We start from the raw sequence: 26752 nt of genomic DNA on the forward strand, positions 1-26752 counted from the left end.
CGCCGACGCGCGTCACTTTCGTTACGCAAATCCGCCATTTTGTACGTCGCTGGCGGTGGTTGAGGGTTTATTTTCTCTGTTAAGTGTTTATTGCTACGAAAAACTGTAAAACTTTGTTAAATATTATTTTGCATAGACACCACCGACATAACAAACTATACTGTGTAATATAATTACATATATTGTAAGTGCTATCGTGATTTGTGTGTGCCCTATAATTGGAGCGCGTGGCTGGTGACTCTTTGTTGTTGGATTCGGCGTATTTACGGTAAGTTTTCTGTTAAATTAGTATTAAAAAAGGAGTTTTTGTGATTATGATTAGTTATGTGAAGTTTTTTTACAGTTAGATATGATAGTATAAGCGTAAATCTTGAAGTAAATGTGGTAGCGTCATCGACGCGGTGTGAGGTTTGGCGCGGCGCGGACTCCGAGATTGATGGTGTTCGACTCCGGCTGGCGGCCGACATTGTGCCCGCCCGCGACTGCGACGCCGCCGCGTCACAAACTCGGCCGCGTATCAAACGTGTCGCTCGTGAATTGAGTTTAGCTAGACGTCGCTTGGCGTCGAGCACGCGGTCGCGATCAGCTCATAATTGTTACGCTGACCTAGTCCGTCATTAAACTTCGTGTAGTGAATTGTAGTACATAAGTGAATGTTGATCAGATAGTGCGTTACCGTAGAACCTTGTTTGTAGATATAAGCTGGTGTGGTTTAAACATGCATTTGGATTCCCACTCCCAAGTTTTAGCCTAAAGGTAAGTCATTATGAAAGTTTAGAAAATAAAAAGTCGAGATAATTTATTCCATTAAAACTTCAAAGCTGCTGTAAAACCAATTTTCTCTAGCTAACTGGCTTGTTGGAATTCTTGCAAGAAATTAAAGCAAGATCTGTTTCTGAACTGTATCTTAGTACATTTTAGACATTCTATTGACCAAGTTTCCTTTTTCAGGTAGGGTTGTTTTATTAATGAAGAAACTTTAAAACTTATGTAAGTTGAGAAAGCTGACATTCATTTCTTACACCTACAGCTAAGACATCTGCCTCATTTATCTTGATGTAATTGTAAGAAATTGTACTTTCATTGATTCCACAGTATCAGTAATTCACTGGGAATGTTTCATAGATAACAGATAGAGGTAAATACCCGCATAGAAGTAAGTTTCTTTTGAAATTGTTTTCCAAACAGGATACATTATATTAGCAAAATACCAGATAAAGTAGTCTGCCATTGTTCTGTCCCCCACAGAAGTTAAATTAGTGCCGACTTCTCGCTCAACTAACTTTGAATTGGGTATAAACTTTCAATGGATTTCATTTAAAACTTTGCCTTTCATTATTACCTATTTAGCTTTGGTATTTGTTTAAGGTTTTACTGTTGTTTAAAATTCTTTCAAAGTTTCTTTTAATTTGTTCTGCAGAGTTTCTTATGAAAGCGGTATTCAAAGGCTCTAATCATCTGAAAAGGTAAAGTTATGATAAAATGTAAATTAAATTTCTTGAAGAAATAGAATTATTATGACTTCTCAAAAGCATTATTGTCATTTGGACATTCTTTTGTATTTTGCTTGTAACAAAGTTATGAAATTACAATTGAATTCTGTTTGGAATTATGATGGTTCCCAAAAAGTAATTTAACTCTTTTCAAACTTTACAACTCGGAAGATTGCAGTCATCTGTTTTAAATAAATATCAATTTTTTTTAATTGTATCTAACATCTAATTAACCTATCATTTTGTAGTATTTGTCTATATCCCCTTCTTACTCTCTTTAGCATATTTCCTAAGGTAGATTGATTGTTGGTGTAGTCATAGGACAAACAATAATAAATTATCTACAATAGTATTTTATAGATACTTTAAATGACTGAGATTCCTGTGTCATGTTAATTGAAATACCTATATAAGAAACCTTTATGACAGCTTGTTATTATGTTTGTAATTAGTAATAACTAATTATTGTGTAAGAAAAATAAACATGATCACAGTGTTTTCACTACGTGTATTGTATATGTTTCCTTGGTGTGTATTGTAATTATTTATCTATACTTTACTACAGTTTACATAATGTTAAATATTGCTTTTTGTTGTGAGCCTTTTCTAACTTCTCATTTTAAAAAGCCTGTGACCAAGTTTTTTTTTTATAAAATACCTACTAACAGTAAATAAATAATAATAGCAAGAGGAAGAAACTATTTTTAGTTAGAATAAACGCGTCATGTATAGTTATAATTATGACTAGATTATGGTAGGTAATAATAATAACAGATAAGTAACTGTCACACACCACATTTATCGTTCATACACTTTAGCGTTTAGGAGGCTACACAGATGTTTATTTAATACAAACAATTGTAAATACCTACAACTACTTTGTGAATCTAGAAATTTACTCTTTAACTTTGTCATTGTTTTTTCAGAAGTGACATCCTAATAATTATGTGGATGTATTTTAATTATATCTTATACCATTTAAAACTGTAGATAAAACCGAAGATTCCCATGATGGCAGATGCCAATAAATAATTCATAAGATCGACCAGATGGTCTTTAGAAATCCTACCTAGGTACTAAATTTGTTGCTGTCATCAAGTTGCTCATTTTGCACACGTATTACAAATAAATACATCATACGTGCTAAATAAGTTCTACATAACAATAAGCGAAATAAAATTACGTATTCCAGCAAATTTTAATCATGATGAAACTCCGAAACAATCCACAAATTGCTTGCTGAATATTCATGAAATGTCCATCATCCAAGTTTCCACGAGTTATCCCAGAACGTCAATTTTCCATATGGCCTCCATTCTTAACATTTTCGTCACCGAATTCTGGCTGAATTTGTTAGAATTCTAATGTACGTAATACCCACCCTAATAATTATTACAGGTACCTAATCCTACCTAGGGTTGCCATGGACTATTTTAATTTGATTAATAATCAGTACTTTTGATGACAAAATAGCGCAGTCTAACTAGTATTAAATCGAGAACAACGAAGAAATAATAAACATAGTCGGCAATTGTTACAATGTTTTCTACCAACTTTGAAGTCACCGCGTTTAATAAGCTTTCCATGTACCTAGTCCACTTATCCAACTAATATTACAATTAAGAAAGCAAATCACACAAAAACGGCTATTCTGAGTGAAATATGTTATATACCTTATTAACTTGCATAAGGACACACTGGGGGTGAAATCGGGATAATAGTTACTACGGGAGTAGTTAAACTTAACAGGGAGCCGAAGTCGCGGCGAGAAGCTAGTTAGATCACCAATCCTGATAATTTCATTTGTATCAGGAAAAATCCGAACGTCCGATAACCCTAGCGACACCGCAACACATTTCGCCAACTAGGAGGAAACAGTATAACTATAGTCATGTTACGTGTATGTATAGTAACTGTACGGCTGTGTGCAAGATAGCGCGAGTGTGTCGTAAACAAAGACGCAGAGTTGCGCTTCGGCTCGCCTCGACCTGTCTTCCTATACGTATACGTATAATGCGAAGACTTGCCCGTTAGATGAAGCAATTATTTATTCACTAAAGCCCATTCCTACTTTATATAAAAATAAATAAAAAAGCCTTTAATTTCTGGTTAACAATAAAAATGTAAAAATACTTTTAACTGAACCTAGGATTAACCTAATTTGTACTCAAAGAAAATTACACCAGAACCCTCTTAAAGAGGTATAGGCCTCCTCCAGCTTTTTCCATTTTTTTGCGGTCTTGGGGCCTCCCAGATCCAGTTGGCCCCCGCTACTTTTGCTATGTCATTCTATTTTTTACTTTTTAACGAATTAACGCCATTTATCTGCTTTGTAGCGAAAAGTACCTATAGTAGTTAATCCGCCTATCAGGTTGCTGGTTGTCAATGTCTTAATGGCGTTATACATCAACGACTGTCGATTCAAAAAAGTCATTCAAATTCGTTAGTTCTTATTATTTTTGCGACAATAACTCGCGTCTGGCGCGCGAAATAGGCACGGCGCAGAGTTATCTCAGACGAACTATATCCATCTTTTTTTAACAGATGGGTAGTCTACAAGGCAGTAGACCTATTCGTACGTTCTCTTCTGTAGGAGTGCCAGGATGCTCCAAAATGCGGATACACACATCCTTTTGAATGAAAGGGCGCGCGATGCGAGACGAATGGTGCTTAACACCCTTTTTATGTTTATTATTTAGTATGAGTGCCGCTCAGATTGAGAGTAAATAACCAAAGAAAACAAGAGTTCCAGTGGTAAAAATGAGTTATTGTGGTAAAAAGCGGGGCAGTAAGATATAACTGAATGATCGCGTTGGCGGGAGCCTGACTGATAAATTGATAATATGTTAGTATGTGGAATCTACAGGCAGTCGTCTATGCTACGAAGTCGAGAAGTATAGGCACTTGCAGATATACTAGATAGTGGTGTAACTTGGACCGCGTTGCGTCGTGTCGTGTAGGGTGTTCACAGACTACCTAAATAATGTATATGATCTTTGACTTTGTAGGTAGGGCGTAGGTAGTTATGCGTATTAAGGTTAAGGTATAATAGGTACAGTTAAGACATTGTTTTGTGAATGATAACATGATAAGACAGTACCATAGACTCGTGTTATAATCTTATCACAATTATTTACTAGATACGAATACTTTATCGTTAGGAGTGCCCCTGTAACTATGTGCCGTACTGATATGGAAAGTGCAATCGGAAGTAATCAAGCAGACAAGGCGTTCAAAATTGTCTACACACACGCGTTCTTATTACTTCGTTTTCTGTTATTGCTTTTTCACTCGTATAGCTAAAAATAAAACCTTTTATACATAGACACTACACTCCACTCCACTCCATTCTTTTACCAATTATATAGCTTAATGTTATATGTATGTTTAGGAACCAATAACTCCTTATCGACAAAATGGGACCCTCGGCCTAAAAATTACACATTATCAATTTATCTAAAATGCGTTGTTTGTTAACTGGCAATAATGTTATTATTATTGTTATATTTCTGACGTAAATCTCTGATTTTTTAATCATACCTGACGTATTTACCTAATCTAATAATGTGTAACGAATATATGCGTGTTTTATTGCAACCAGCAATCGTGGCCACGCAATGTGCTGCATATAATTGCCGACCGTTTTGTTGGCCTGCTTAATTTAAATAACGGACGTTCGTTAGTATGGGCAAACAGTCTACCGCAAAACTCGACATTACGTTAAAAATCTGTCTCTATCACTCTTCGAGTGATAGAAAGCAGATAACGTGATTTCGATTTCCGCGGTAGGCCCTTGTGTCGTGCGTTAACGATCTGGGTAGGTGGCGCTTCGCGACATGAGGGAATCAAAAATAAATATCCTTCTTTAAAGAAAGCAACTTGTAACTCAACGTTATTACAACCTACAATCTTTTGAATCGCTCACTGTGCTCCAGTTGCAAAGCTTCATCACACAGCCAAGCTTGTATTGAGTAGTGGTATGGTGCACCAATTTGAACTAGATCAGCAGTGATTTCTACATTCAAAGGTCGTTTGCTTGCTTGTAATCCTTAGACACGATCCCACCTGAGGGTAGAGATGTCATTTGACCTTTTTATTACCCCTAGAATCAAGCATAACGCGTGACCCTTCACCGTTTGAATCGTGTATCTTGTCTATTTTAGGGTCCCGAAAGTTAATTTTTGCGACCACAAAAGGTGTCAATTCAAAGGTATTCAATTAGCATTGATACTACTGGATTTAATCGATTTCTGTAAAGGTTCTCACCAGGTGAGAATTTGGGATGCCGCATGTTTAAAATAAATAATTTGTTTCCGTTCCCAAGTTCAGTTATTAGATACTTCATACTAATAAAATTACAATGATTAAAATTCAAACTTCGAGCTAATAGTTTTAAATGGCTTAGGATTTTCAAATAACTTCACGCTATACCATAATAGTTTTGGCTTTAAATACGTATGGTCGTGTATTTTATGGTTTCTGTAGATTAAAATCTTGGTAGCTTCAACTTGAGTGGTTATTACATTGCGAATCTCTCAATAAATAGTCGTACTCCCGCCACATCCGTTTCACGCGTGTGTGTGTGTGTGTGCTGTCCACACACACATACACACATGTGAACAGTGGTACAACCGGCTCGGCCGCTTGATCGGCTATCGATTGCGTTCCTTTTAAATACCCGCCTACAATCAACGCCACTCACACATGCATAGCCCTGTGTGTTCTCTCTGCCTATTAAAAGCAGGCGATACAAGGGCTCATAAAAACCAATGTAATTCTAACTTTCAGATTAACAATCGGAGAGCGCCCTTAAACTGGTTTACTTGAGCTTTCAATTCTGTAAGCAATGGGAACACACTGCATTTAAATGCTTACCAAGCAAATGGGTAAAGGCAAACCAGCATAATGCTGGATATAATAGCTACGAATAAGAAGTTCAAGATATAATGGAATCTGGCAAGTACTTAAGAACCAAAGCGTTCCGAACAAAAGTTATCAACACATCGATACGTGCTTTTATTGGCGTACTTTGTCATCTCTCCTTTAAATTATGAAGCTAACTTGATGTGGCTTGGTTTTATTATTATTTTTTATGTGTTCGCTGCGTGGAATTCTGTATAAGCATAGCATTCAACATTTTTACCTTAAGTCTTACTTGATATTTTATTGTCCACATTATTTCTACAGTGAAATACAGTAACGCGTAGGGGGGCTTTTTCTGACATTTGTTAATTTAGAAACAAAATGACTGATGTGTTATTTTCAGGAAAAGCAACATAAGCGCAGTAGGATTGCCAAGCGTCACGTACCTACGTAATTGGAGCATCTAGAAAAAACGTTTTTCGCATTAAAATTCCTTGTATGAGAGGAATAGATATTTATTAGTACATTACGATACAAGTGCGAAAAATAGGAAATTCGAAACGAGTGGCGATAAATTAAAACACGACCGAAGGGAGTGTTTTAAATCGACACGAGTTGCGAATTACCTATTCGCACATGTATCGTACAACGTTTTACAGTACATATGGCCCTTTAAATGTTCGACACAGTAACGTAATATGCTACTTCTCGCACTAGTGCTATAAAGTAGCCCCATATGTACTGTAAAATATTTTTTCCTACTCCTCTACTGTTATCTGTCATTTATGCATTCATTAACACGAATATAAGAACATACATAAAAGATTTCAAGAAAAGTCTATATTGTCTATTCCTCATAAAAGCTCTTGTGCTTTATAAGCTATAACGTTACTGCGATTAATGGCTACCAACCTAACAAAACCAAAACGAATACAGTTTTAAACTAAGTGCATTGCTGCCAACTTACAAAATATTCATTTTGTTGCATAGTAAAAATAATTACTTCATAAGTCAGAATCACGCATGTGACACCCGTAATATAGCAACACCCATAGACTACGAAGACCGCTTAGCGTTGCTTGTTAATCTCCGTAGGCTACGGTGGCCAAAATTGAGAAAAAACTGTCCAAAAAATTAATTTAGCAAGTAGCAAGTACCAGGGCCTCATGAGTTACGAGGAGGTGTCGCTGACCGGCCGGCTGCGGTCCGGGGCGGGCCGGACGCGTAACAAGGTATGCTCGCGCGTCTTGGCTATATACTTTTGCTGTAATTTGTTTACCTAAATTAAGATTTATTTTTGTTGACTCGTAGGAAAAATATTGTATGCAACGTTGTATAAGTAGGTCAAAAAATTCTCGTGGCGTATTCCTTTACAATGTTCGCCTACGCCTTCGGCTCCGGCTCACATTGTAACTCACGCCACTCGCCTTTTTGACCCTTCTTATACAACTGTTGCATAAAATACTATTAACTATCCAATCGGCATACGTCATTAAAGGTTAACTGGAAAAGGAATTTCCAAGCGCCTATCAGATGTTTATTTTATTTTAAAATTTCTGATTTTAAAATATATCGATCCCTAGCAAGTACAAGTAGTCATTAAAATCTAAGTAAGGCTATATTCGAGACATGTAATTAATTATCAGCCATCGAAGTCAAAAAGCATTAGCACAAATCGACGATTAATCCTTCTCAATATTCCCTCGCAAAAAGTGTCACACGCAAGCTCTCGATTAACATAGAAATATCGTTAGTATGCATAAATGGTGCGTTGTAAGTAATTTTTGCGCATAATTATCTTGTAGTGTCAATTATGCGATCAAAGTTCATTTTTCACGATGCCGAGTTGGAAGTATCAGGAAGTCGTTAGGAGACAGCGAGAGGACTTTTGACACATACATGGTCAATGGGTCGTTTCCTTCCTACACACTGGAAATGTCACTCCTACTGATTGAAATTAGCAGAAGACAGTCTAGTTAAGGATCTAGAATGTCTTCTGCTAATTTCAATCAGTAGGAGTTCCGACGAAAATTAGTTCTAGGAATACAGGGTTAAAGTTTGGCTTATAATTATTTTTAGCAAAAACTATTTGCTAAAACTAATCATAAGCATGTAAAAAGAGATTTAGCCATTTTGGCGGTATCGTCTTGGCTAGAAGCGAAAGCAGAACGGGACGAATTTAAGAACTTGACAAAAAAACGATTGAGACGAGCCAAGACGATACCATTTTGGCGTTAGATTGGCGTATCTCCTCCTCTGTCCCTTCAATACTGCAAGAGAGATGCTGTCGTATCGTATAGTATTATGTTTTCAGGTGTGAGCTAATCTGTATCTATCTACGATCGACTAATGACGCAAAAGCCAATTTACGTGCAACACGAATCGCCAATTTACGCATCTATCGCCATTAGATACGATTAAGCCGACGTTGTCACGTCAGCTGTTTTTTACTGTCCATGCGTTCCCATTGCCATCGCGAGCGCTAGCGAGTCTGTGTCTCCCTTCAACCAGTGTAACCATTATCCCGAGTTCCATAACAAGATTGTGTAGTCAGATAACTGGTTTGGCAGAAGCCTTCTACTCGCTAAGCTATTTTAGTGATACCCCTGTCCCCGCCTCGCAAGCACGAACCAGCTCATAAAAGGAACGCTGACTGCGCTGGTTTTCTGCAGATACCGCAACAACGCTTTATTGGATTTCTAGTTTAAGTTTTAGGAAGAGAATTATGCTGAATAAGCGTTTGTCGGTTACACAATATTTAATTGAGTTTAGCTGTTGCCTGACTTCACACGTTTGTGTGCTAATGACACGTTTAAATACATCGTTATAAGACACTTTTAGGAATTCATTCTGTACAAACATTATTGGTAGGGTTGCCATCCGGGTTTCCCCGGATTTGTCCTAGTTTAGAGGGCATCCGGGGAGCGTCCGGGGGGCTTCATTTGTATTCCGGGTTTAAAAATTTAATTCTCAGGTCGCCCGCGACACACGCACAACCTGTTTAAAAAACCTGTTGACATGTCCGGGTTCTGGACGCTAAAATCCGGAGATTTCACGCGTCTTGTCCTGGTTTCCAAATTTTAGAGATGGCAACCCTAATTATTGGTATGAATTAATTAATGATGTGAAGTCTCAGTAAAAAAAAAAATTGTACTGGCCCAGTTGGGTTATTTTTTGTTGTTCTAAATATTTGGTCATGTAGTAAGAAACTAAAAACCGTAAAGCATTTTCGAACGCTAATATTCAATCGAAAACGGAACGTGAAAATAATTTCTAAAAATCTCCTATCACCCGACGGTGCCATAATGGAAATTTACGATCAGAAATGACATTTCTATAAAAGCAGCCAGACCACTTCGGAAAACAATTCCGTGGAACTGGATCGAACTAGTTTAGTTTGCGTCAGCGGAAAATTGTTGGCGAGTGTACGTAGGTACTTGAATATCTAAGTCAGCAAACGCGTAGGAGAAATCACGACTGATCGATCAAATAGGAGACATTTCTAGAAGTGTCAATTAGGGGCCGATGCAATCGACGATTGTTCATGATGAACGTTAAAAGTTTAGAAATACTGGCAAACCAGACTTCGGGTGCGTTAAGGTCTAGTTGCACCACGCACTATCAACATTTAAATAAGTGGTGACCGCTGTTGACTGCTACGCAGCAGATAGGGAACTGTTGTACTTTTCACGCAAGCAAATTTTAACGAGTTGCGGTGATGTTGGCAAGCGATTTGATGATAACAGCGCCGTACAATACAACGTTAGCTAAATGTAAACCTGCCAAATCCATTTTAGAAAACAGAAATTTGTATCTTTTTTATAGACATCAAAGTTAAAAATAAATAAATTTTAAAATGGATTTATCAGCTTTACACGCTTAAACGACGACTATCGGCTAAAGGTGACGAATATTCGATACATGGTATGAAAAAGCTAAACATGAGAGCAACAAACTGCCAACACACGGTTTATATTTTACTCTAGTATGTTCAGTTCAGCCACCGGCGAAATTTTTACACGATTTTACTGTCCCAATAATAAAGTGGCGCCCACATCATTTTGAACACCTCGTCCACCCAAAATAACAATAATTTGTTTTGCAGTGTAATTGCTATCGCAACTTAATTATTCGGCAGTTAAATTACAGAATATCTCGTACACAAATGATACGACATGAGTTTACGACCCCAAGATAATGTGCCTTGATAGCAGTCCTTAATGAATAAGCTTCATGGATACGACTATTTTTATAACATCGTATCCGTTATTTATTTTTCTCCGATAACCTGCCGACCCAAAATGCCGGTCGATTCAAGCATAATCGTATTTGTTTGTCTTTAAACCATCTTAGTCATGTCATCGTTCAACAACAATACGGCATTGATAAAAAATGTGTATCTGTATAATTTTTTACATAACGTTTCTAGAAAAAAATGTTCCGGAATTAAATTATATGTTTGCATAACTTTTATTTATCACATGAGCAAGATAACAAAATGGCACCCAACTTATTTGTATACAAAGTCGGGTGCAAAAAGCACACGTCGCGGCGGCCCCTAAGAACAAAACTCCATTTTTAAAAGTCTCCACTGCTCATGAGAAAACCTCGGCAAATCGTGAATTATTCTTTTAAAACTTAAATTCGTAACCCTTAACCCACAGCGGAGAGTTGTTAAATACGATAAAAATAAAATTCCAACAGTAACAGTTCCCCGATGAGCCGTGAGCAACTTCTTCGCTAAGTAATTGCCCATTATAGTTGCAAACTTCCCCGCTGAATCATCCTTGTATGTTGTTTTTTGTTAAAGCCTTTATTTGATACAGTTGGCTTGAAAGGCTCGGTTCCATTAAACGGAACCGATTTAGTAAGTGTATATCTAAGCGATTAGAATAAAAGAAATATAATAAAAATGTTTCCTATACATTCTTTATACAGATCGTATGCTGCCTGCAATACGATCTAATTACGCTAGATACGCTAAAATTTATGACTATGAAGTTTTCTTCAAAAATATAGTGCCCATTGGCTGGCAAATATAGGGGCTGTCTGTTTTACCCATGCCTACACAATATGGGTAAAACAGACAGCCCCATGTGCAGAGCGTGCATGGAAGAAGAAGAAACAACAAAACATATTCTCCTAGACTGCAAACAGGTAGAAGTATACAGGAACAAATACCCAGGGAATCCGTGCACACTAGGAGAGGCAATTAGCAACCTTCAAGGCTTCGTGGAGGAGCTGGGGTGGTTAGAGTAGCGCTACCTCGTTTCACGCAAAATAGGCACAATGGTTGTCGATTTGCGGAAAATGCCCAGAAGCACTAACTAACTAGTGCCCATTGCAAGCACCATACGAGATGTACTGATGCAGTTTTTTAGAGCCTCGGGTGTAGCTACCTACATCATTCACTACAACGTTTTTGACCAATCGTAACTGTCCTTATTTCAAAATCATTTAAAGCCTTAATGAACGCGTGTCTTCACCTGTGCGTAGTTCAAAGACAACAAAAGCCATCACTTGCAGATTCCACAAAGCGCTCACAAAGCATCTTTAGCCCATTCAAGGTTTAAAAGCCTAGCGACCGCGTCAGCTCTGCCTCTGACGCGCAAAAACAACTGCCAGCCACCACAATACTTACAATAGGTGGCTGAGTTTCCCCCCTTCGCCCCTCCCACTTATGTGACTCAGCAGAGCTCTAGATCAAATTCGACGCGCGACTTTGGTAGCTTGTTTTCCTTGTAATGTTCTTTTTTGCTGATGTTATGGCGTTTGCGATGGTACGGAGCTGTAGAATAAATTACTTCGATTGCTATCGCGGTGGTTTGCATTTTTGCCGAATAGAAAGCGTTATTGAATATCGGTAAGAGTATAAACGTGCCGTTTTCAAGCAAAATAGTACTTAGGTACTTTCGTTAATCAATAAGGCGCTACTGCCATATATGTTCAATACGATAGTACTGTATACTGTAAAATTCTGTATAACTACATGTAATCTTCCGGAAAACTTTCCAAAGGCCCTTTCCGACTCATTAATTATGTAAGCATGTGTTTAACGAACGATAACGTGAAATGTAAAGAAAAACAAGAATCACATAGAAATACACACGGTAGCCTGAATAATGAAATCGAACTAACAAAGCTTTCAATAAAAATATCTAACGTATACTTGAAAGGCGAATAACGTGCTGTCGGATGCACGGGGTTTTATTCTCATTACTTTCCAAGCAATCGCTTAAAGAAAACCATTAAACTGGGAACTCTTATTACGCGTGCTTGGGCATTTAGCGGTTATAAATCTACTGGTCGGTCAGAGACGATTGCTCGGGAATAGCGTACACGGGAGAGCCAGCGGTTTCCGATACAAAACGGAATCCAATTAGCCATTCCATCTCTCCGGCTTTCATTAACCGGCCGAATAGGCGGAAATCGTAAAAAACCGGACCGGGGAAACAGGCAAAAACTCAGCCGATTTTGCACATCTAACTGACCATTGGAAGGTCTTATGCTGTTGCAATAAGGTCTACGAATGGCTATTTACTGTTGACGATGGTGCGTACAGTGCAAACAAGTGTTTAATTACGTGTTAGGGCTTGTTATACGATAAACTGTGGGAAACGATAAAGGTTGTTATTGAAGGATTTATGCTGAGAATAAATTTTGTCGATAAATACCGGTAGCTGATGTAAACCTAATGTTTTAATATAACTGGGAGAGTTTAATAGTCGTATAAAGACAACGATATCAGAATACCGGTTTCAAGTAGACTTTGTACATAATACCTGCCCTTAGGAATTGGAAATAACATAAGACTAAGTCTTAACAGTTCTTAACCGCTGATTACAAATGAACGAAGAATGCAAGCGCCCAATTGAGCACTTAGCCAACTGTGTTATGTATACAGCAGTGCACATGCTCGCCTACGCGTGATTTTTCTGGCCACATAACTCTCAACGACCGTGTTGTCAAAACAAATGCATGACATGCTTTATGCCTAATCTGAACCATAATGATGAATAATAACAATCACTGCAATAATGCGGAATATGCGTTTTAATTGGGTTATTAAGCAACATAAACTAGGTTTATTTGACAGCGATAGCCTGCAGTAACGCGATGAATTGTGTGCATGTGTGGCGTATACAGGCTTTAACTGTGTGATTTTGTTTTCAATGCATCTCGACAATTGACATATATCGCTGCGAGAGGTATGAGGGGTCGCAATGAGATGAATCGTCAAATCAATACGATTGCAAAAATCTCAGTGGGGATCGTGAAACACCAATGAAATTCACACATTAATTAATCTGAAATGTAATGTAAATAGCAATTAAAAGCGTCATGTTCCGTATTTAAATACGCGAAATTACGTCACGGCAGCACACAAATCAGAGTGAATGTGGCAAAAAATCCGCTCGTAGATTTGCGGCGTAACGTGTATTTTTAGACAACCTTACATTTTACATTGCGGCACACGCCCCCGCTGTGATTGCTGCATAAAAATATGGGCATATTTTAATTTGAAACAGTTTAGTGCCATTTCAGAGCGACAAAAAACATAAAATAGTATGTAAAGTAAGCTTATTGAATGTAACACAACTTGGTAGTTTTTTCCTAAACAAGATATGTTTACAAACATCGGTAAGCTTGTATTGTTTTCTGCGTGAGAAAACGAAATTTACTAAGTATAAAACCTATTAGCCTAATCGATTTTTGCTTCTTTTAAACCTGTGTATTGTAAAATTCAAACAATATCAGAGCTGTTGTATACTGATAACAGTGATAACTGAACAATTAGGTGAGTACACAAATATTGCTTCTTTAACAGTGCATGTGCCTATAAACATGTCCCCCACTTGACAAGTCACTCATAACACTTGAAAACAGAATTGGGATTTCTTTACAAATGAAATGAAGCACACGACGAACTCGAGACCTTGATAAGTGAGACTTCCGAGGGGACCAAACAAGGTCATATCTCGGATCTCGGTTATTGTCGACGGGGAAACATCCGAAAGGACCCGAGGGGCAAGACGTCCCTGGTCCTGCGGCACCCTCCTTTGTGCCGAAATCACATTAGCTATTGTTCAAGGATGCTTTGTGTGCGCTGTGTTCTGAATATAGCCAGATAGGTGTAAAGGTATAACGTTCTGTAGGTGGTATGAGATGGTTAGGTGACTTGTCTAAGGCTTAGGCCGAGACGAAAACCAAATTAAGTTTCAATTTTTAAACGTCGTTGCGGAAAAATATGCCTGCTCTTTATTCAGTTTCTGGGCGCAATAAGTTAAAGGGGTAATGTATCTTACAATGGGTTAGTTTAGTACTTAGGATAAATATTTAATTTCTTCTATAAAGTAATTTAAAACATTTCAGTTACAATTTACTAAGAAAAACACGAAATCACATTTCACACAGAAAGAGTAATTAATGTTCCTGCGCCTCGGGAAATCGATAAACATTAATTTGAACAATAATACACAAAGCTGGCTGGTAATTACAATTTTAATAGGTAGGTCAGCGGTGGGGCGTCTCCCACCAGCCTAATGGAGTGGAGTGGGGGTGGGCCGGAATGAGGTACAATAGACGTTTTCGTAACTCAAATTATATTGCTTTGGGTAACGCTTTCAAGTAACTCAGAATGACACGTTCTTAGCTTCTTTTTATACCTAGGCACATAGCCACGTAGTAACAACTTAATCGTATTTTATTGTGGGCGCGCAGTGGGCACGAGGCGACTATACAAGGTGAAAAAAAGCGGCCAAGTGCGAGTCGGACTCGCGCATGAAGGGTTCCGTACCATTTAAGACGTATTAAAAAAAATCTACTTGCTAGATCTTGTTCAACATTTTACCCCTTTGGACACACATTTTACCACTTTGGAACTGTCTCTCGCGCAAACTATTCAGTTTAGAAAAAAATGATGTTAGGAACCTAAATATCATTTTTGAAGACCTATCCATAGATACCCCACACGTATGGGTTTGATGAAAAAAATTTTTTTTTAATTTATTGACGTATTAAAAAAAAACTATTCACTAGATCTCGTTCAAACCAATTTTCGGTGGAAGTTTGCATGGTAATGTATATCATATATTTTTTTTAAATTTTTCATTCTGTTATTTTAGAAGTTACAGGGGGGGGGGGACACACATTTTTTTCACTTTGGAAGTGTCTCTCGCGCAAACTATTCAGTTTAGAAAAAAATTATATTAGAAACCTAAATATCATTTTTGAAGACCTATCCATAGATACCCCACACGTATGGGTTTGATGAAAAAAAATTTTATTTTTTTATTTTTATGACGTATTAAAAAAAAACTACTTACTAGATCTCGTTCGAACCAATTTTCGGTGGAAGTTTGCATGGCAATGTATATCATATATTTTTTTTAGATTTTTCATTCTGTTATTTTAGAAGTTACAGGGGGGGGGGACACACATTTTTTCACTTTGGAAGTGTCTCTCGCGCAAACTATTCAGTTTAGAAAAAAATGATATTAGAAACCTAAATATCATTTTTGAAGACCTATCCATAGATACCCCACACGTATGGGTTTGATGAAAAAATTTTTTTTTTTAAATTTTTATGACGTATTAAAAAAAAACTACTTACTAGATCTCGTTCGAACCAATTTTCGGTGGAAGTTTGCATGGCAATGTATATCATATATTTTTTTTAGATTTTTCATTCTGTTATTTTAGAAGTTACGGGGGGGGGGGGACACACTTTTTACCACTTTGGAAGTGTCTCTCGCGCAAACTTTTCAGTTTAGAAAAAAATGATATTAGAAACCTCAATATCATTTTTAAAGACCTATCCATAGATACCCCACACGTATGAGTTTGATGAAAAAAGATTTTTTGAGTTTCAGTTCTAAGTATGGGGAACCCCCAAAATTTATTGTTTTTTTTCTATTTTTGTGTGAACATCATAATGCGGTTCATAGAATACATCTACTTACCAAGTTTGAACAGTATAGCTTTTATAGTTTCGGAAAAAAGTGGCTGTGACAGAATCGGACAGACAGACGGACATGACGAATCTATAAGGGTTCCGTTTTTTGCCATTTGGCTACGGAACCCTAAAAATAGGGCCCTGAAGGGAAAGTGCCTTACTTTAGTAAGACGGAAAGCTAGCTCATTTTACTTAAAAGAAACGTTCTTTTATTTTAAAAATTATGCAATCAACGATTTTTTACAATTTGAACTAATTATTCGATTTTATGGATATTTTGTACTATGTATATTATAAACTAATGTTTCTTGGAGAAATTATAACACTAACTTATCGACTAGCAGAATAAAATAGCGAGTTTTCGGGATTTTTAGTCGGTTTAATTCACGGGCGAGACAAGCGAATTAATAAAGTTTAATGCAGTTTTGTTTCTTTAAAAAAATAATACTGTTTCCTTTTAGTAAAATGAACTAACTTAAGGTTTTATGACACTTTCTCTCCAAGACTCATATTTTTTTCCACACGGTATACTCAATGGATACCTACTTGCATAAAAAAAAAAACAGAAAAAATGCTGGGATGCAGCGTTGAGACCGATAGCCTCGTAGGCCAAGTAACTTAGTCTTATGTACTGCGCATTCAGGCAGCATTTTAGCGCTTAAGGCAAGGTTATATAGCTACTTATATGTTATATAGTCACAGGTACTCGTGCGGGAACAGTTATACCTCGAATAGCTAAATATAACTAGCAGCAGATGTCAACTGCCACTGAGCTGTATTCCGATGAAACGAATGTAGATGCCATGTTATCTTGAAAACAGCGGGAGCAAATGCACGCTCAGATGGAACTTTCTCGGTATTTTATGCAAAACGTGACCTTGATTTCAAGTAAAACACGTATTTGAGCATTAACATACAATTGTGAATATGTGTGTTAGATATTGATTGTTGCTAACCTAGACATAGATTTTAGGTAAAGATCGATGGCTAGTATCACAAGAAAGAAGTTTGTAATAAATAACTGATATTTCCTACTATTAGTTACATACAACGTTTACTGCATGCAATAACGGCTATTCGGGCACTAACATTTTCAAAGGATACTTAACTTTATTATTTTTTATTAAGATCTAATCTCCAATAATCATACATTTTGAGATGTGGCCCTGTAGCAGGCAGCATACGACAAATTCAAAGTTCAAATAGTTCAGTTCTTTCGAAGTCTAGTGATAATATTTTAGTCTTAAACAACTGCGCCATCTCTTTTCACCTTATTATCAATATCTTCGTTAGGACGTGGAAGTACACAAAAAAAGTATACATAGAGTGCTAAAATCTTAACCCTTCCTTTTGGCTTAGCCACAGGCCAGAGTCGGGTAATAATCAGCCAAGTCGGATTAAAACCAGTATAGTATGTCCGCCCTATACAGATACTGGCGCTTTCGCAAACGAGTTTTTCGACGAACGCCAGGTGCCTGTCAACGATCTACCGGTCTCGCGATTACAAAAAACAGCTGACGCGGCACTGGACTGAATTAGCATTAGCTCTGGTGCAAAATGGCCACGATTATTTTAGAAATATACCTAGTTAGGCATAAAATGAATTAAATAGTAATAATACTGTGTGTGCGCGTCTATCGCTTACGTTCCGGTCCGAATTATAAACCTTACTCGTGTAAACTTACAGGCGTATTCAGATTTTAATAACAGATTATGAATTAGATGTTAATTAGTTATGGATCTGATCTTCAACCAAAAACGTCCCTTTTGACACTGACAGATTAGATCCAAAACTAATCCATGTCTAATTCATAACCTGTTATTAAAATCAGAATATGCCTCACACTTAACACCGATATCGATTATACTTTCATTTAACACCGATATCGTTTTATGGCATTATGACGCGCACACAAGAAGTGCATGTAATGCAGTGAGTCATGCAAGCGATATTTGCATGACAAGTGCATCTATGATTCAAATAGGCTATGAACGTGACCATATTGCTTAGATGGCTTGTTATTAAATGCGATGCGGTGATATTATATGTAGCAGTACCTACCTACTTATTATTAATTACATCCATAAATGCATGTAGCTTAAAACTAAAACGAAACTAATAAACGCAGTCGAAAGGAAATGGCGATCTTAGTGACACTTTCACTGCGGTCCAATATCTTCAGTCAAATATTGAAGGTGACGCACTGCTTCAACTCACCTCATTGGTAAACACGTGCACTGTTTATAATTAACTAATGTTTTAATTTAATTTGTTTCAGGTAAAACACTTGTCTACCTAAGAGCATCGATCATTGGTAAATTAATTGTCAGGTCAATGATATTGACCGGCATATAGTATGCTTGAAAAGACCGTCATAGAGCAATAACTCTCGCAATAACAATTGTAAGTCAATGAAATTAAGAAGACCGGCATATAATTTGGTTAAAAAGTCTAGTATTTATTTGTATCCGTATTTCTCTCAGACACAGTCAGAAAGGAAGATCTTCGGTTCTTCTGTTCTATCAACATTTGTAGTGCAATATGTGTACAAACGTAAGAGTTTGGAGTGACGAAAGAGCTTGTAGACAGTCTCCCACTCAGACCTTAGGTAAAAAAATACCTTCTTTTCAAGCTCAGGCTCATACAATGTTATTAGTTACAAATGTTACAATAACATAAAAACTTAAAACTACGTTAGGAATAATACAAGCTAGACAGGTAACTGTCTAGACAGTTGTAAAACTGTTCACTGTTACTGGGCTTGTGTAGTTCGCAATGGTGCCTAATATACGGAGTCAATCCTATCCGCAGTCATACTTAGGATGCTGTTGGGGCTGGCGCGCACGCGCCGTGCCAGCGATGCGGCGGCAACACGGAGTGCAACTGTGCAAGTAAAAGATAGTAAACATACCTACCTACATGCTATAAGGTGGCAATTTGGCTTTATATTCATCATCATCATTTTAGCCTCCAATCGCCCACTGCTGAGCATAGTTCTCTCTTCGTGTACGCCACTTCTCCCGGTCCTGGGCTAGTCTCATCCAGAAGAGCCCCGTGATTTTTCAGATTTCATCCACACAACGAGCCAACGGACGCTATGTGCTTCTTTCATCCGAAACCGAAAGCGGCCACCAATCCTATAGGATATCTGGGAGTATATAATAAGATATGCGAAAGTACTTAATTAGGACGTATATTTTCCCAATCACGACCGGGAGACAACTAAGGAGCGAGCTATGCGTCGGGCCTTCCGTAGCCGCGCGGAATGCTGACAACGCATAGCAGTCCCTATAGTCGTCCCCCACCAAAAAAAAAAAATTTTTACAAAAAAAAATTTCCAAAAATAACCTTAAAGATAATACTAAAGATAAGTGATTATGTTTTTAAATTGTCAAACAATGTGAAAAAAAAAAATCCTATAAATCCGTCAACATTTTGGGCTTTATAGTAAGATTAAAGAAAGCTCTTCTTAAGGTGTAAGTACGTCACATTATTAGCAATTTAAAAGCGCCATGTTCGATTTATTACAATCTAAAACTTGCGCGGTCTATGTCACTTATGAGATATGATAAGTACCCTCATAATTCTTCAGGCCCGGTTCTCAGGGTGCGGATCGGGTAATATTGCCGTCTCTAAAGGTAGGATTCCAATTAAGCATTTTCGTACTGAATATGCTCGTGGCGCACACTAGTGGAATTCCGCCTTAAGGATTACTGAAATAGACTTCGAAGAACCTAGAGCCCGTTCATATAAAGAATAATTTATACTGCTTGTTAAAACACATGATAACTAGAATGTAAACCGGATTTTATATTACTAGCTCCTGCCCGACACTTTGTCTGGGTGGAATCATGATCTGTCATGAAAATTCTCCTACAGCCTTCTCTCGGACTCAAAATAATAATAAAAAAATCATCTTAATCCTTAATCGGAACATATAAGCGTGAAGACAGACAGATAAAAGGCCCTTTCTGGATTTGTAATTGGTCGTAATTTAAGGAAAATGATCGAATCAACAAAAACCTGTCAATAGCAGGTATTTGACACTTCTGTCAAACAAAAGTCATTCACTTAAATGACAATTCTTAGAAGGATGAATCCTTTTCGTTAAACTACGTCCAATTTTAGTACGTATTTTTGTCTGATTGATAAGTGTCTCTTATTACATGTCCCACACTTTTAACACGTTTTAAAGTAATACGTACGTCGTTTTAATAAGCGATCAAATTCCAAAATGGCCGAACCTCTTGCAACGTCACGTTTTTCGAAGATAACGGTTTCTCGGTATCATTCAATATTGATCGTTAAAACAATCGTGGCCCGGCGACACAGCTAGGTCGCAGTTAGGTTACGTCGACAAGGACACCGACCTTGTCCCCCTCTCCCATTCCCCACCCCTTCCTAGGGTTGTCTGATCTCGAATTCGGGGCTCCTGTTTCGATGATCGTTTTTTTTCCCAGGTTTAATTAGAGAGGAAATTTGAAAAAAAAATATATATATAATTTGCTTGGGCGCCATAACGCCGATAGAAATTGACTCGTTTGAATTCAATTTAATGCAAATTTTCGTTTTAATATTCATTTATGCCGGTGAGTAAGGTTGCCAGTTGCCAGAGCTCAAAGAGGGTGCGGAGTGTTAGGGTCGGCAACGCAATTGCAAGCATCCATAAGCTACGGCGACTGCTTACCACCAAGCGGGCCGTATGCTTGTTTGCCACCGATGTATTGAAATATATAATAGTAAGCAAAACGTCACGAGTTGATGTATGATAACTAATATGAGTTTTCGGCATGGAAAAGAGTCACATAAGTGAGTAAAAGTATAAAACATAATCAATACACTGTCCTGTCATTTGGCCTTAATACGTATTATTAGCTTTTTATATATGTACTTACAAGAAATCATTTACGCTCTTTTTACAATATATAAGTAATTAGCGTATCTTTATGTTTTTATGGCTCTTTACTATTAAATCGCAGGACGACCTATACAATACTTATCTTACAGCATTATTATAACCATGTAAAATCCTAGTTGGTCCGTACATCAAATTTTGCCATCAGATCTATACACATCTGTAACTGTACCCTTTTCAAGTAAATAAATGATTTATGATTTATACATTGCATGTGTTATGTCCTTTCCGATAACGGCGTTATATGTAGATATATTAAGATATCGACAACATTTGACAACCCTGCCTCTGACGCACTCGCCCCGGGGTGCCTGCGGGACGAGATGTGAGCTGACTTCTGAGATCTTCGGTGTTCACTCACGTACCTACCCACGTATAGGTGTATCAACTACCCATCGAATTATCTCGAGAGCCGAGACGTCGATGACGAATCTTAGTCTGTCGACTTGGTCACAGATATCACAATAATTATCGGGCAAGTGCAGATGGTTTTTAACTTCATTTATTATGGTTAGCTGTGACTTTACGCTCAACCTTTTCAATAAGGTTGTTGACTTCATTACCTGATATGATATTCAAAACAAATAGTTTTACTAAAATAGGTCAATCTTCCTTAATTTTTACCCGACTGCGTCAGAAGGAGGGTAATGTTTTTCGAGCGATGTCCATTTACATTTACAACCCAAACGGCTGGACGGTTTTAGACGTATGAGATGGTCGTCTAATTCATCAGAATTCATTGAATAGCAAATGAAAAAAAAAGGGAGGGGGAATGTTTATCAAAAGAAAGCTATAGTGAAAAGACTATTTCAAGAATATATGTAACCAGCCAGGTTTTTGTTTTTATAATAATTCCTCTTGTACTCAGTCGCAAATAGCTAAATTGGATTGTTAATTACGAACACGGCACGTGAGCCCTAACAAGTTACACCCAACTAGTTAGTCTGTAGACTATTGAGACTATGTCCTGTCCAAGTTGTTTCAAACCTAAAGCACTGCGCCGCCTGTCATGCCTACACTTGATGAACAACACATTAAATCAAGATTTGCATGACTAATAAATAAGCTAACTCATAGCGTATTGACCCGAACCGTCTGCCGAACTCAACGGCTCTTATGAAGCCATTTACTGAATTCGTGAAGCTATAATTGCCCCTTTTCTTTGATTGTCCAACCAAAACTGTACGCACGACTTTCTAATTTATAAACACTTTTTACTGTTTTGTTTTCGTAGACATTTCAATTAATATTATTGGAGTTAAATGGCGTCACTGCTTCAATCAAACTAAGCCTCGCGAAGCCGAAGTGAGTCATTTTCGCCTTTTACGCTAATGAAACCTTTATTGCCCCCAGCGGTGTTTCCTTGCTTGTCTTTGACAATGCCGCCCGTTTACAAATAGTGTTTTACTTGAACAGTAATACTGTATGTACGGTAAGACGCGGTTAAAATAATGAATGAAACAAATAGTCGTTTCGTGTTTTCGACGTTTGTCAAAAGTAGATGGAACGCTCGTTTTGTCGCTTACCCGGGCGCACGGTCTATCGCGGAATTCGCGAACCAATTGTTCGAATATGCAAGAGCGGTTGGCCCTCTTATCCCCTTTTACTTCACAGTAACAGTCAATTAATAGAATAGAAGATCAATTCCATTTACTAAACAATAACTAAGACATGAACTGCGCGACATAATATAGATGTATGTTTCGTTTAGGGATTGCAAACCGGATTGATTTTCAATCCGGCCGGATCCGGCTGGATTTTGGCCATAATCCGGCCGGATGCGGCCGGACCGGATCCGGTTTGATATAGGGATATCAAAATTAATTAAATGACATATTTTTCTAGTTTTTTGCGTAATACGTATTCCTAAATCTATAATTTGAAGTTAATAAATAACTTCTTAACAATAAAATAACCCTTAGTAGTAAAAAGTGTGACCTTGTCAATATCACTTAAAAACCCAAATATGAAATCGGTCATTTATTATATATAACCATTCACAAGTGCTCAAATTTTCGTTTACAATTATAAATTTGATTAGTTTCCAAAGCCCGGTAATGGGATGTGGGGTGGGAATTGGAACTATTTGAAATGACAAGTTTTCGTAACTGTTCCTTGATTGAATTCTTTGTAACGTTGACATCCATTCTAGTAAGAAAATAAGATATTTTACTATTAACCAAAATGATATTAAATTTTCCCTCATTTTTTGCCCAAGAAAGTAGTAGTCTGTATGATTTAAAAAAATTACCTTTTTTTTATTTACACAAAAGTATATTGGTCAAATTTTAGGGAATGGAACACGACTTACACGACACGATGATCTCATGTGAAAAATAATAGAGTGTAGAATTGAAATCCATCGCGGAAAGGGACTCCTTAAGAAAAGTTACATGGATCAAATAAAGAATTGGCTAGACGTAGAGTAGCATGTACCATTAAGGAAATTGCATAAGATTGGATGAAATTGTAAATACAAAAGATTCTCTCTCAAATTTGAATAGAAAATAAACAATATTTTATCATATATATATATATATATATATATATATATATATATATATATATAAACTCGAAGTAAACTAAAGATTATCAATGTTATCATTTAATTTCATACATTCATTTTCAATACAAACTTACAATCTTATATTCATTCACACATGTAACACATATTGACTAGCCCAGCTCTAGTCGGTTGAGTACTGCCGACTTAATCCTGCTCATTTGTTTACTTTTAATCTCCTATCACAACATTATGACACTCTTTTCTTCTCTTTAGCATAAATTACAAATGCCTTCCATGGCATCTCCATCGTTTAATTTTTCCTTCTATTACAGTATTTATGTAATCGTCGTATCGTGCCACCAACATGAAAGGCAACTTCTGTTCCCAGTCATCGTCATTATTATTATTATATCTTTATTTATCTTGTGTCTTAGATTAGGCATTTTATAATATGAATATAAAAGTAAAATACAACAAATCATACAAAAATAATACAAAATACATATAAACACATTATAAAAAACCTAACCTAGGGTGCCGCCAGCAGCGGGGCAGGGCCCAAGCTGCCGGTGGTCAGGGCCGCAGAGAGAGGAACCGGCGGACTATCCGCGCCGTGTCCAAGATCACCGCCTTCTGCATCTGACCCTTGATCCAACCACCTAGCGAGAGTCTCTCAAGGTGTTGGTCGAGACTCTTCGCTATGAGACCATTCGCTGAAACGACTATCGGGACAATGATCGTCGAATCAACATCCCACATGGCGGTTATCTCGTGAGCCAAGTCTAGGTACTTACTGGACTTGTCCTTCTCGGCTTTCACGAATTATATTATTATTATAACGAGCCCATTGTGTCCCACTGCTGGGCAAAGGCCTCCCCCCTCTTCTTCCACTCATCCCGGTTTTGAGCAACGACCGACCAGTCCCTCAAAAAGGAGTCTAAGTTATCCCGCCATCGCCGACGAGGTCTGCCAGATCCCCGGTTTGACTCGTCATCGTCATAATAAATATATTTTTATTTAACTAAATTTAAACGTTTTCATTCGTTTTATGCTCTATTCAAGTTAAGGCGCGGTGTATAGTAAAATGCGCTATTTTTAAATCGATATTTACAGGCTTGTACAAGGATTTCATCGATTATTTTCTAGTATGTATAACTTCAGTCTTTGAACTAGCCGTATGCTTGTCAGAAACACGATGGCTCATCTTTTTCTCGATAGATTTTTGCTTTGAAAATATGCTTAAAACTGTATTTATTTCGATATTTTAGAAGTACTATGATGAATATCAATATGAAATTTACTTCATTCAATAGCTTTTAAGTAACTCTAACATTTTGCTTGTCAGTTTATCGATGCGTTAAATTTTTCATTCATAATTATGAATTCAACATTTTGTCTACTAAACGTTACCCTGCGCGGCAATACCGTCAGTACGCCAGTACGCCCGTGACCACTGTCAGCGTCGGACCTGTGCTAGTTTAGCGGACGTTACATAAAATGGATAATCACACTATAAATATACAAATATGTTATACACACAATGTTTTCATCACACTTACGAAGAAAAACTAAAGTTTAAGCTACTTGATTCCTAAATACGGTGACATTTCAGACATCCGTCCGTCATATTATGTTTTTTGACAAGTTTTACACACGCATCATCCGGCATTCAGCCACGATTAACCAAAGGGTGAAATGGTGCCTTGCACCCGAGTTAAACACTTTACTTTTCATTTTTAATACGAGGAAGGTAAAATACATGTACATTTTAAAAAACACTGCTAAGTATAAAATTCAGTAGTACTTATTTCGTGAGGGGTACCTACTTTTAATTATCAATTTAGGTAAAATATTATTTTAAATGGCTATTACAGTAATAATCAAATTGAATACCTTTCAAATTTTTAAACGTAAACAAATAAAATTAATCCGCTTGTTTAATTTATATAAGTCATTATATTGGGACAGCTTCATTTTTAACACATACAGGATGCAGGAGATATACTGGATTTAAATATGTGGGATTTAAATAGTGCTTAGTGAAAGGTACCATTTCACGTTTTTGTGGAAGTGCTCAAATGGCTGTAATAGTTTATGTTATAAGTGTTGAATTTGTTTGGTATTTCTGGTTTATTAACTTTCATATGGTATACACTTTATTTACAACATTTATCAACTATTTTATTTTGTAAGGTGAGCATGAGTGATATTTACCCTTCAAATTCCATTCAAAATTTTGCAAGTACTCGGTTCGGAAGTTCGTATATACGAACTTCAAATATATATTTGTACCTCTCGCCAATATTTTTATTTCACTGGTTAATTATTCTGTAAATTCAAGAATGTCACTAAATTCCATTTTTGATAATGTTAAACATAAAGTCCTTTGTAAAAGTTTGGTATAATACTTTTATACCATGCTATTTCTGTTTTGTATGAAATGAAAACTGGTGACATTATATTTCTTTTTTCAAGTATAAATTTCGATGACACTCTGCCGTCAATTTCAGGTCTCAGCCAATTTTACCTTCTTCTTTAAAACCTTGGACCTTGTTATGTCTTTGTGATATGCTTTTACTATTTTTCCTGCCAATACAAAATATAAGTTGAAAAATCGATCGAAAGTTTCGCAATATATATTTTCTTCATTTTTGCATTAGGGTGCTTATGTGTAATATGTATATATTAAAATAGTTTATTTTGAAATGAATCACTAGTCAAGGCATATAGTATATCCCTTCAAGTGGCAGAAGCCAAAACGTAAAAAGTAGTCACGTGGCGGGGCCCCGTCGGGTGTTCAGCGCGGATTTAGAGAATATTACAAATTCAACTATTTAAGCTTATCTATGTATAAAAGTATATATTGAAGCATATATCGTTAGAATAAGCACTAAATACGCTATTCGAATAGATCAATTAAATTATTGTCTTCTTCTTCTTGGTCCCTCAATGCTGAGGATCGTGACATCATGTCCTTCTGTTGAAGTTGTCCTTGTTGTTGTTAAATTATTGTAATGTT

The 26752-nt window shown here is 37.0% G+C and overlaps 1 protein-coding gene across 3 annotated transcripts in view; it reads left to right on the forward strand.

Moving 5' to 3' along the window:
* The first annotated feature begins 4 nt into the window (after window positions 1-4).
* Window positions 5-26752, forward strand: part of LOC133529508 (C-terminal-binding protein) — a 106677-nt gene continuing 79929 nt past the window's right edge. For 2 of the 3 annotated variants that reach the window (XM_061867230.1, XM_061867233.1), the window contains exon 1: window positions 5-268. The gene's annotated coding sequence lies outside the window, so the exon portion shown is untranslated. Of the gene's footprint in view, window positions 269-529; window positions 757-26752 lie in introns of those variants that run through there. The other variant, XM_061867231.1, reaches the window with a different exon arrangement.

The sequence above is a fragment of the Cydia pomonella genome, chromosome 21, assembly GCF_033807575.1.
Source record: "Cydia pomonella isolate Wapato2018A chromosome 21, ilCydPomo1, whole genome shotgun sequence".
In the NCBI taxonomy this organism is placed as follows: Eukaryota; Metazoa; Arthropoda; class Insecta; order Lepidoptera; family Tortricidae; genus Cydia; species Cydia pomonella.